Genomic DNA, 12,595 nt, shown 5'->3' with positions numbered 1-12,595 from the left:
GTAAATTGTAGGGCGCCTGAGCGTACAAGTGTGACCAGGGACAATTAGAATGAATGGGATTTTGTGTAGTCAGGCAACGTAAGCTGTAGAGAAAAAAGCAGAACAATTTACCAAAAACACCTGAATATGCTAAAAAAAATAAAAAATTGCCCATGTACCGTACTTTTTTTGAATGTAGCGCATTGAGTGACTGAGTGCACTTGTGTGACCAGGTACAATTAGAAAGGACGGGATTCTGTATGTTTGTCATAGCCAGGTGTGGGGTATAAAACTTGGGCATCTTCCGAACTCCTCCCCTGTGCCCCAAAAACTGTAGACTGGGTCATTGCTTGCCCGCGACTCGTTGAAGTACAAAAGAGCGCGAGTTGGAGTACAAAAGAGCGCGAGTTGGGGGTTGGAAATGAGTTCAGAAGACGCCCAAGCTCGTCTCTATTAGGGAAAAAAAAGGAAAAACACGCAAGTGTGAATTTTGGGTTGGGGGGGCTCAGTGTTGGCGATGAAGAAGTGAACTACAATACAGTGAACCTGCATTCACTTCAAACCTCCAATCACAGGCAAGAGTCATTTCTTTTTTTAAATCCCCCAGCACATGGTTGGCTGTTTGTGGTGACTTGTGAGCACTTCCCCCCTGTGTTCACCCAGCTGACAGTAGATAGGAGTTTTTATTCCCTATGTCCCATGTGTGTAGTCCCTCAGGGTCACTTGTAGCCTTTACCTCAGGAGGCTGCCTGCATTAGAGGAGAACAAGCCCAGCTTTTCCCCCCTCCCCGCTGTCCTCCCCCCTCCTGCGGGGCGCAGGCGCAGCTCTCACATTCGGCTCTGCTCGGCACGGCTCGGCTATTTCCGCCTCTTTGTTTTAAACTCCTGCCGGAATTTTTTTTTCCTCTTCATTTCCAATCTTGTTTTTTTAACTAAGGGGGGACCGTTCGGGAGCAGGAGTGAGCCCCGTGTGGCCCCCACACACATCCGTCCTTTTGCTAGGATTTGGCAGCTGCACAGCTCTGCACACAGCGAGGCTTCTCCCCTTGCCCTGTGTGTCTGTGCTCTGCCCGGTGGAGAAACCCCCCTCCAGCAAGCAAGCAAGCAGCGGCTTCATCTCCACAGACACCCGGCAACTACAGCGGCACCATTGCAGCAGGTCAGTGTGTGATTACATCTCCCCCCCCCCCCCCTGCAAAGTGAGGGGACCTGGGCTCCCATAGAGAGCAATAGTCAGGATTGTGACTCCCCTCCCCACCTTATCAGCCCTCCCTTTTTTTCTCATCTAGCACATCTCTTGTGTTTAAAGCCCCACACCATATATACATATATATACATGTGTGTGTGTGCAGCCATGCTACAACCCCCCCAGTCATGTCTCCATCCTGTATTCCAGCACTCCACTTTCTGTACCCCCCCCTGGCTTATGGCCTGAAGGGGGATTTACTAATGCATCTGCCTTCAATACCCCCCCCCCCCCATTCAGAGCTTCTCTGTTTATTTCCCCCACCCCCTGCTATGGTGGTGATGACTGATAAATGAATTGCCCTTTTACCCTTCAGCTAACATCAGCTTTCATGGTCTACCTTGGCTTGGCAAGCCTTCACCAGTCACCCCATGGCCCTCAGACTGTGGGGTTCTGGTGGGGACTGTGGAGTTCTGGTGGGGTCTGCGGAGTTCTGGTGGGGTCTGCGGAGTTCTGGTGGGGTCTGCGGAGTTCTGGTGGGGTCTGCGGAGTTCTGGTGGGGTCTGCGGAGTTCTGGTGGGGTCTGCGGAGTTCTGGTGGGGTCTGCGGAGTTCTGGTGGGGTCTGCGGAGTTCTGGTGGGGTCTGCGGAGTTCTGGTGGGGTCTGCGGAGTTCTGGTGGGGTCTGCGGAGTTCTGGTGGGGTCTGCGGAGTTCTGGTGGGGTCTGCGGAGTTCTGGTGGGGTCTGCGGAGTTCTGGTGGGGTCTGCGGAGTTCTGGTGGGGTCTGCGGAGTTCTGGTGGGGTCTGCGGAGTTCTGGTGGGGTCTGCGGAGTTCTGGTGGTGGCTGCGGAGTTCTGGTGGTGGCTGCGGAGTTCTGGTGGGGTCTGCGGAGTTCTGGTGGGGTCTGCGGAGTTCTGGTGGGGTCTGCGGAGTTCTGGTGGGGTCTGCGGAGTTCTGGTGGGGTCTGCGGAGTTCTGGTGGTGGCTGCGGAGTTCTGGTGGTGGCTGCGGAGTTCTGGTGGTGGCTGCGGAGTTCTGGTGGTGGCTGCGGAGTTCTGTGAGTTCTGGTGGGGTCTGTGGAGCACTTAGTGCCACCTAGGGACTTTTCTAGTGGCTCTGCAATCACAAAGGCTGTAGAGTTCTAGTAAAGGGTTGTAGAGCACTTAGTCCCACCTAGGGACTTTTCTGGCAGCTCTGCAATCACAAAGTTTTTTTTCTTCCTGTTTTCTTTAACGCCAGATGCTTTTCAGAGTGTTTTTTAAACTGCATCAAAAATTGCATGCACAGTGTTTTCCATATATTTCAGAGGTCCTAGTTCAGTGCAGTCAAAGTAGAACTCCCAGCATTATTTTTATCTGAAAGGCAGTAAAGCGCATGTAAACCTGCCCGAGTGCACATTGTCCTGAATTGGGATAAAGATTTTTCAGGTGTCAAAATAAAAAGCATTGGAACGCATTAAAAAAACTTTTTTTATTTTGATCGGGGGTTTGAAAAGAGTCACACATTTATCCTTCTGACCACTGGAGAAATCCAAAACATTCAGTTGTCACCACAACCAGAGAAGAAGTCTTCCAAAGGGGACATTCGTTTCTATGTCAGCTATCTAAGCCTCCATTCACACCTGAGTGATTTCCAGAAGTGTTTCAGTGTTGGACATCAGATTTCCATGTTATTTTGTTGGGCCTGTTCCCATCTGAGGGATGTCCTGTGCTGTTGCTCACTGCTCAGAAAAAATGACAGAAGCTTCTTTGGGGCACGATTACATGTTATGGCCTCAATTGACTTCAGTTGGAGAGGTTGTAAAAGTGTGCCATGGATGTTTTTTTGAACATTATTGCGTTTACCAACTGTCTTCTACTCCTAGTAACTAGCTTTCCATTGACTAAAACAAAAATGATCAAGCCTAAAAAATATGAAAAAAGAGTCCAATCTTATAACACTCAAGGGTGAAGCGAGGCTAAAAAGGCAATTTGAAGAGATTTCATCTTGCTTCCTGTTATGCCTTCAGGGCAGAAAGTGAAGGGAACCCTTCCCAATGGGACGGCTGGGTTTTTAACCATTCCTTTTTGTATCCAAAAAAAATTGGCTTTAGACTACTTTAGTTTTGAATTTCCCACTTCTTTGTCAGTATTTGCACTCATTGCGAGAATCCCACCACATTTTCCCAGGTTGCTGTAGCACATGTTAAACACTTCTATTGAGTATCATGTTGACATCTTTATTGAGCAGCTTATCTACATCTTATTTCTATTCACTTGATTGTGATTCTGAGGGTTATCTGAGTTCCTAGCTCCCTATATAAACTTTTATTCGGAGCTTAAAGTCTTGCAGCAAGCTGGCCATAGACGGAGCGATTTTGTTTCCTGTAATCACAGGTTGCAGGAAAGCAAATCGCTTGATTTCCCCCCTTCAACACAGTGTTGACAGCGTAATCCCTCCCACTGAGTGTTCCGCTAGCAATAATTGCATATAAAATCTGTCTGGCTGGTTGTACCCAAGTTGATCGATCAGCTTGAGTATATCAAGCTTGTCCTTAAATGGTTTGAATCTCAGTTGGTGTCTGCTGAACTGGCCAATATTGTAACCGTCTATGGCCAGCTTAAGTTCCACCATGCTATGTCCTGCCACTTTCTCTTACCAGTGTCCTTCCGGTTTTATATATGACATTTTTACACCAGGTAGTGTTTTCATGTATGATCCCAAAGGTTCAGATAACTTTTCCTTTAGACAATTATGTGAAGTATCATTATTCCTAAATAGAAGAGGTAGGAAATGGGATTTTTATTCTTATTGACTCCTGGACAATGCTGCTATCACACACACTCCAACTTTTTTCTCCATCTGAGGGTTTCTATCAAAGCACTTTTACACCCTGCTGCTAAGTCACTTTTACAGATGCCCGTCTTATCACTTTTCTGTTCTTTGGGGGCTATGGTCCTAGCATTTAAGGCAGCCCATATATTATACATTTTTCTTTTTTAACCAGCAGGTTGAATGTAAAAATGTGTCAATTCCCCAATCCACACATTTTAAGGGGGGTAGGGGAATCACTCCCACTATACTATTATGTTCTCGTTCCTCCTCCCCATCAGAACACTATGATCAGTGTTGCCTGCTATATCCGGCGGCACTGATCATTTGGGAAAAATCTGACAAGATGGTTGAACAGGCCTCGAATCATTGACTTCTGTACAACCAGGGTGCCCCATACATGGATCAAAATTCAGCTGGTCCCTGATGAACTAGCTGAATTTCAATCCATGTATGACTGGCTTAAAATGAATATTCAACCATAAATGACTGGCCTAAAGTGAAAGTTCAGCCAAAACCTATCTACACTAATCCTACCCTTAGCCACATTCTAAACCTATCTAGCCCTGTAAAGAAGAAATCGCTATACAGTACTTACATGGAGTGCAGCCGCTCTGGTCTGATCCCAGGCAGAGCTGTCAGCAGCGGTTTTAGTGTGTGGGAATGTGCAGGAGAGGCAGCTGACAACGGAAGCCCCATAGTAAGTCTATGGGTGACCACATTTCCAGCCGTTGTCTGTTCTCTCCTGCACACAGCATCCGCCGCTGGAGACCGGACCGGATCGGCTTCAGAAATGGTATGTATAGCGTTTTTTTTTTTTTTTTTTTTCGATTTCTTTACAGGGTTAGACAGATTAGCTATATAATGTGGCTGAGAGTAGATTAAGGCTTCATCTATACGGGACATTTGAAAACCTCTCCTGAACGCTGGAACTTGACAGCTAGTAACCGACGGTTAAAAACATCCGTTTTGCTGCCTTTACATGCCGCAATTATGCATGTTTAGTGCCGTTTGCATTTAAAAGCGTTTTAACATTGCAAAATGGTCAGAAATGTATCCCCATTGAAAACACCTATAAAAGAAATGCTTATAAATGTGATTTACCGCGTTTACACAGTGTTACAAGCATTTGGCGTTTCAAATGCCAATAAACCTCCGTCTGAATGCATTTTTTTGCTTTAAAAAAAATGCCAATAAACTCCACTGCCTCTAAACGACTTTAAAGTCAGATAAGATAACATAGAGGAGAGAGTTCAGGGGCTGCTAAAAAAAAAAAAAAATGCCCAACTGCTCTTAAAGGTCCATTTATCAGCAGCAGTGTACACGAGGCCTTAGGCCCCTTTCACATGGCTCTGTTCCATCGACGGAGCCGTGCTGCTCAGCGAGGGATCGATCCCCCGATGAGCAGGCGGATGACAGCTCCGTCTCTGCTCTGTGTGCGGAAACAGGGCTGTCAGATCCCCGCTCTCCTCTATGGGGGAATCGGATGAGAACAGACCACCTGTCTGTTCTCATCCAATCCGATCCGCTGGACGGATGGAAAATAGGGTTTCCATCCGTCCGGATTTCATGGACAGGATCGGATGTCTCCACTGACATCGTTGCCCCATAGAGATGCATGGGGCATCCCTTCAGATCCGCCTAAAAAACTGACAGGCAGATCTGAACAGTCCGCATGTATGAAAAGGGTATTGGGGTTAGATTTTGGCTGAACTTCCACTTTCCTCCCTGTTAAAGTTTTCCTTGTCCTTGACAACCAGATGCTCCTTTTTTCATTCTTACCTGTACTTAAAAAGTTGACAGCTGGAATTTGGAAGTTTTTGGCAACATGGAAACTTTTTGGTCACTGCATACACAAGACGCTTGTTGTCAGCAATTGTTTCCTTCTTTTTTTTCTTTTTCAGTGATGTTGGTTCTTGTTCATTTCAGTTGTTTTGTAATTCAGTTATTTTTTTCTTTGATTTCTCTCTGAAATCCCGCACCTTTTTTTCTTCAATATACCCACCTGTTACTTCCCTTCCTAGTCTAGTTTAGCCTATTTTCCATCTATTATTTATACATTTTGTGATTTATGAAAGTATCACTGGAAATCATGATATATGAAAAGTAATTCTGATGAGCAGTTTAGTGGTCAATTGTCATTATTATCTATTAAGTGATTCTTTTATTTTTCTTTGGATTGGATGAGAGTTGCTGTATAACGAATGATCTGCACCCACCACCCATCTGTTTATGAATTATGTATGTCTCTCTAGCCTGGTATTCTATTAAGGCTGTGATATGCTGTTCGGGTTTAAGGCTAGTTTTTATGATCTCTGTGTGTCTTTTACATTGTTAGTGTCATTTGAAATGTTGTTTAATGCTTTCCATTGTTTCCATGGTACCTGGCAGCTTGTAACCGGTAAATGAAACATCAACACCTGCTAGTGACTTGACAATGCAGGTTTCAAAATACATTTGACTGCTTGTTATCTTGATGCAAAAATAATGAATGTCCTATGAATTAAAAAGTAAATATGGTTGGTCTTTGATAATAATACAGCTTTCCTTTTAGTAGCTACCTATGGAAAGTTGTGTAATTGCACTAGTTTGGAATTGTATAGAAATAGTCTATAGATCAGTTATATGTTTGTCGATAACACAAATGTGAAAGCAACAATCGATTGTGCATACCTTGCCTAACCTTCCTCATCTTAGCTACACTCTTTAAGATGGCCATACACTGATTGAAATTTGGCTGGTTCAGCAGGGGCTGAGCAAATTCCAAATATTGTGTGGCTATCCCCGCTCGACAGAAGTCTATCTATTGATTGAGAAACTTTTCCAGATCAGTGGCTGCAGCCATTGGTTAGTGTATTTGGGCAGGTGCAGCTGTCAGAATACAATGCCTTGGCCACAGGGGATTTCTCCATTAATCTTGTTGGGTCTGGCTGAACGAAAAACAAACCAACAGCCAATGGCCAGCTTCAGTTGCCCAGTTCTGTCAACCATAGACTGCTGAAATGTTTACTTCCTCTGGCCCAAACTTCTTGCATTTGTTAACTTAAATTGGAAAGAAACCCTCCGGTTCTTCACAGCTAATGCTATTCATGGCATGCAATGAATGTAATAGTTTTGGGGAAAAGTTACATTGATGGGTTTAGTTCTGCTTTAAATAGTTACAAGTTTTTAAGTGTGAAACGGTAAACAATTTCGTTTATTGCTCTGTCTTCAAGTTATAAGCTTCAAGTGACTTGTCCTGTGTCTATGGTAATGTTGCTTTGTAAATGAAAGAAAAACAAAACTTTCCTGCACTGTTTTTCTCCATTTTTATTTTTTTTTTTTTTAATGTTTCTGGGAAGTTTTAAAAGTTAACTTGCTAGTAGACCTATCCCCTTTCACACGGAGTGGACCGTATTGCGATCCGCTCCGGGACTTTTTTTTTCACGTTCACGGATGACATTTGTCGTCCGGTCCGTATGTCCGCGTATCATCCCATCCGTTTGCGGATGATATGCGGACATAATGCATGTCTATGGGATTGTGGATGTCAGCGGATGACACCTCTGACATCCGATTTTGCGTCCTTTCCGTTTTTTAAACGGAAGAAAAATAGGGTTCTGTTCCGTTTCAAAAAACGGAACAGAACTGAAAGGATGCAAATCGGATGTCAGCGGATGAGCGTTATGTCCGTATATCACCCGCAAACGGATGGGGTGATATACGGACATACGGAACGCCCGTGTGAAAGGGGCCTACATTTGTTCCCAGCTCTCACCTTGCCATGCTGTTCTTCACACTCCCTTCCGCCACTCCATTTACCCATCAGGAGTGAAGAAATTAAAGTAGGATTCTGGTATATCCCTAACCTTAAAACTGCCCCCCCCCCTCCCTTCTAAGAGCCGGTTCACACTACCATGACCAGAAAGTCGCCCCGTGACTTGTTTAGAGACTTGTTTAGAGACTTGTTTAGAGACTTGTTTAGAGACTTGTTTAGAGACTTGTTTAGAGACTTGTTTAGAGACTTGTTTAGAGACTTGTTTAGAGACTTGTTTAGAGACTTGTTTAGAGACTTGTTTAGAGACTTGTTTAGAGACTTGTTTAGAGACTTGTTTAGAGACTTGTTTAGAGACTTGTTTAGAGACTTGTTTAGAGACTTGTTTAGAGACTTGTTTAGAGACTTGTTTAGAGACTTGTTTAGAGACTTGTTTAGAGACTTGTTTAGAGACTTGTTTAGAGACTTGTTTAGAGACTTGTTTAGAGACTTGTTTAGAGACTTGTTTAGAGACTTGTTTAGAGACTTGTTTAGAGACTTGTTTAGAGACTTGTTTAGAGACTTGTTTAGAGACTTGTGAAGAGACTTGTTTAGAGACTTGTTTAGAGACTTGTTTAGAGACTTGTTTAGAGACTTGTGAAGAGACTTGTGAAGAGACTTGTGAAGAGACTTGGGAAGAGACTTGGGAAGAGACTTGGGAAGAGACTTGGGAAGAGACTTGGGAAGAGACTTGGGAAGAGACTTGGGAAGAGACTTGGGAAGAGACTTGGGAAGAGACTTGGGAAGAGACTTGGGAAGAGACTTGGGAAGAGACTTGGGAAGAGACTTGGGAAGAGACTTGGGAAGAGACTTGGAAGAGACTTGGAAGAGACTTGTGCACTACTTTGAAGAGACAGGCGACTTTGTCTGTGGGGAATGCCTGGCTAATCTCTTTCTTTTTCCTGGAAAGTCTGATCACAAGTCGTGTCAATTAAGATAAGGAGGCGACTCCCATTGAAGTATATGGGACAGTCGGACCACAGGTCACCTCAAAGTAGTACAGGACCCTTTTCTGAAGTCGGAGCGACTTCAGTAGTGCCAATTAAGACGGCACTGATTGATTAACATTGCTTTTGTTATGTCAAGCGACCTGGGGCTACACAAGTCACCTCACAAGTCATGCTAGTTTGAATGGGCTCTAACACTTATACTAACTTGCTGCTAGCTGGGACCAGGGAGCCTGTTGTACATTGTGTACTTTTGACAAAAAGTATCATGTTTTATTTTTTTGTATTTCCTCCTTTTGTGCGAAAAAATCTGGTGATCCTGCCAGTCCCCCTGCTTTCCTATTTCAAACGGATTACACTAGACATGGAAGCGCATCCATCCCAGCTTGGCCAGTTTTCTGGCTGCTGGGAACACAACGTTGTCTTTGATTATTGATCAATAATTTGAAAGTGCTTTCCTTTTATCTGCTATTGCAGGTCTATAAATGAACCCATAGAGCCTATTCACATGGGTGCTGGATGCAAAGTAGTATACTACTAAGTGGGAGAGGCACTTTCAGCTGGCATATTGACATACTACCTTCGGATTGACAGACAAAAATGTGAAATGAGCCATAAATAGTTTGGCCCCTGATGTTTGGGGGAGGGGTTTACTGATAATCATGTATGCTGCACATTCCTTGTACTGCTCATTTGTGCTTACTACCTTGAGTTGTGTAAATACAGTTGGAAAAAAGTAAACAAAACAAATGACCTGTAATAATAAAGCTGCTGGCTATAGCTGGTGGTGCTGATCAATGTATTCCGACTGTGTGGAAGTCCCCACACTGTCAGAATACAATAGCTTAGTGGGAGGAATTACCCCATCCTTGTCTTGGATGGGAGAATCGTCATTTAAACATAACGTTTGTATGGCCAGCCTTAAGTTAGGTCTCAGGTTTTAATTAGAGATTGGTGACTGATCGTCAGCGGCTTTTTCACAGTATCGAAAACAATTCGTACACCACATTTTTTCATCAATGAATGAAAATGTGAGGCAGGGACGTTTACCTTTGTGAACTTCCGGTTTCCATGGAACTCTGCCTGCTTCCACTCCCAGCAAGCAAGCGACTGTGCAGCCAGCATTACAGGCCTCCAAGTCCTCAGATGACCATACAGAGCAGCACTGTGCATTACAGGCCTCCCGACGACCCTGTGTACATTACAGGTTACATGCCTGAGGCCTACCCTCAGACCAGAGTAGAGATGTGCCGGTTTTCGGTAATGCGATAAATCGCGGTAATGCATAAGCATGATGTTATCGTGGGCAGTTTAAAATACCGTATTATTTGCTCCATACACTGCTTCCGAGTCTCCCTGCGATGTCCCGACTCCCGGCTCAGCTGTCCTTTACTAGAAAGGAGCCGCTACTTCCTGTATAGGTCTGTCTCACAGGCGGAGTGATATCACGGGAAGCAGCCGCTTTGCTCTATACTGCAGCCGCATGCTTCCTCCCAGGCTCAGCCACAGAGTGCCTACAAGCAAATCTCTGCAATTACCCACTACTATTACTGTATACCGTGTGTGTGTGTGTGTGTGTATGTATGTATATATATATATATATATATATATATATATATAATGTGTGCGTGGCACTACTCACTGCTGGTTACAGGTTGCTGTGGGTTACCCATAGCAACAACTTGACAATGTAGCGTATTCAAAGTGCTTGGCTCGGTCAGAAAACAGTCCTAGGGGGTTTTGGTTTTTGATGATTTATTTGAGAACTTGGATAGGAGAAGGGATGAGTGGGATACTCCCAACTGAACAACTAAGGACAATATCTGGGACTTCTATATAATGCTGAGTGCGGCAAGGCCGCTGCTTCGCCTCGATACTGCAATGAAGGAGAATTAGATGAACTGTACTGTACTGTACTGTGTATCACTCTTCAGGGTCCTACTTGGCACCCACTTTGTCCCTACTCTTCAGGGTTCTAAACTGCCCCTCCATTTAAAAAACAAAAACAAAGTGGGGCTTTGTGGGCCTGAATGAGATGGTCAGAATATGAACAACACAGCAGGTTTATTTAAAACCACATGTTTATTAATTGTTCCTTATAAAAAAAAGGCTTGTGCAAACATGCTCTAGGGACATACATACATATAACATATATCATTTTTAAAACAAGAACACAGTTAAGGATAACCAAGTGGTGGGTCTCAACAAGAGAGGTGGAAAATGGTCCCTGCGCAGGAACAATTAATAAACATGTGGTTTTAAATAAACCTGCTGTGTTGTTCATATTCTGACCATCTCATTCAGGCCCACAAAGCCCCACTTTGTTCTTTTCTTTACCTTTTTTCTTTTTTTGCATCATATAGGGGTGTGGCCTATCTATTACGGCAACATTTTTTGCCCCTCTGACACTGTGTGTGCTGGCCCCTTGATCCTCTGACTTCACTGGAGTTGTCCCCCTTTGGCAAGTCCCCTGGTACTCATGGACACTGTTTTTCCTAGAAGATTCTTCCAGCAGCTCCACCGTCAGCCTCACTGGATCCTCTACAGCTCAGCTCCACACCTGGTGTCACTGACTGGGTTTCCTCCACTGTCCAACAAGCTCCCTGTCCAACAAGCTCCCTTATTGATACAGTGGGGACCCAGTGAATCACACCTGGAAACATGTAACAGGCAACCTAGTAGATCAGGCTCCCCTGATAAGCAGAAGGAACAATAGATGCTTATGCTTTTACTTAGCACCTACCTAGGAGGGTGCTATATATTATATATGCACAGGCATAGCAGCCCATTGATTCAAATCGGCTGCCATGCCTGTGTTTTTGGCTGAAAAAGGTAAGTCGCATGGTGCAAAAGCAGGATGGATTTCAAGGCCCCTGCATTTTTTTAAATGCTGCATGCACCTTTTTTTCTGCGGAAAACGAGGGCATAGCAGCCCATTCAAATCAATCGGCTGCTATGCCTATGCAAATGGGGGCTGCCAACCTGCATACGTGGGAACCAGGCCTAAAGCAATAGTAAAGTAATTTTATAAATAAAAACACCGGTCCTCCTGCAGGTTTAACCACTTCTGGACTGCAAGGATTTACCCCCTTAATGACCAAGCCATCGGATCGGAGCTGAGCACCAGGACCAGTCGTCAGGTAGCCCAGACACTGCTTGATGGCTTATTTTAGGCCTGGTTCACATGTACAGGTCCCTCTCAAAAAATTTGCATATTGTGATAAAGTTCATCATTTTCTGTAATGTACTGATAAACATTAGACTTTCATATATTTTAGATTCATTACACACAACTGAAGTAGTGCAAGCCTTTTATTGTTTTAATATTGATGATTTTGGCATACAGCTTATGAAAAACCAAAATTCCTATCTCAAAAAATTAGCATATCATGAAAAGGTTCTCTAAACAAGCTATTAACCTAATCATCTGAATCAACTTATTAACTCTAAACACCTGCAAAAGATTCCTGAGGCTTTTAAAAACTCCCAGCCTGGTTCATTACTCAAAACCGCAATCATGGGTAAGACTGCCGACCTGACTGCTGTCCAGAAGGCCATCATTGACACCCTCAAGCAAGAGGATAAGACACAGAAAGAAATTTCTGAATGAATAGGCTGTTCCCAGAGTGCTGTATCAAGGCACCTCAGTGGGAAGGAAAAAGTGTGGCAGAAAACGCTGCACAACGAGAAGAGGTGACCGGACCCTGAGGAAGATTGTGGAGAAGGACCGATTCCAGACCTTGGGGGACCTGCGGAAGCAGTGGACTGAGTCTGGAGTAGAAACATCTAGAGCCACCGTGTGCAGGAAATGGGCTACAGGTGCCGCATTCCCCAGGTCAAGCCACTTTTGAACCAGAAACAGTGGCAGAAGTGCCTGACCT

At 44.4% G+C, this 12,595-nt stretch overlaps 1 protein-coding gene across 1 annotated transcript in view; it reads left to right on the top strand.

Annotated features, from left to right (window-relative positions):
- The first annotated feature begins 1,024 nt into the window (after positions 1-1,024).
- PCGF3 (polycomb group ring finger 3) overlaps positions 1,025-12,595 on the top strand; it is a 202,694-nt gene continuing 191,123 nt past the window's right edge. Inside the window, exon 1 of the mRNA XM_082243124.1 lies at positions 1,025-1,138. The gene's annotated coding sequence lies outside the window, so the exon portion shown is untranslated. The remainder of the gene's footprint in view (positions 1,139-12,595) is intronic.

Source organism: Pelophylax lessonae (assembly GCF_965119305.1).
Source record: "Pelophylax lessonae genome assembly, chromosome: 1".
Classification (NCBI taxonomy): domain Eukaryota; kingdom Metazoa; phylum Chordata; class Amphibia; order Anura; family Ranidae; genus Pelophylax; species Pelophylax lessonae.
Note: the sequence above shows the minus strand (reverse complement) of the source record. Positions and strands in the feature narration are given on the sequence as shown.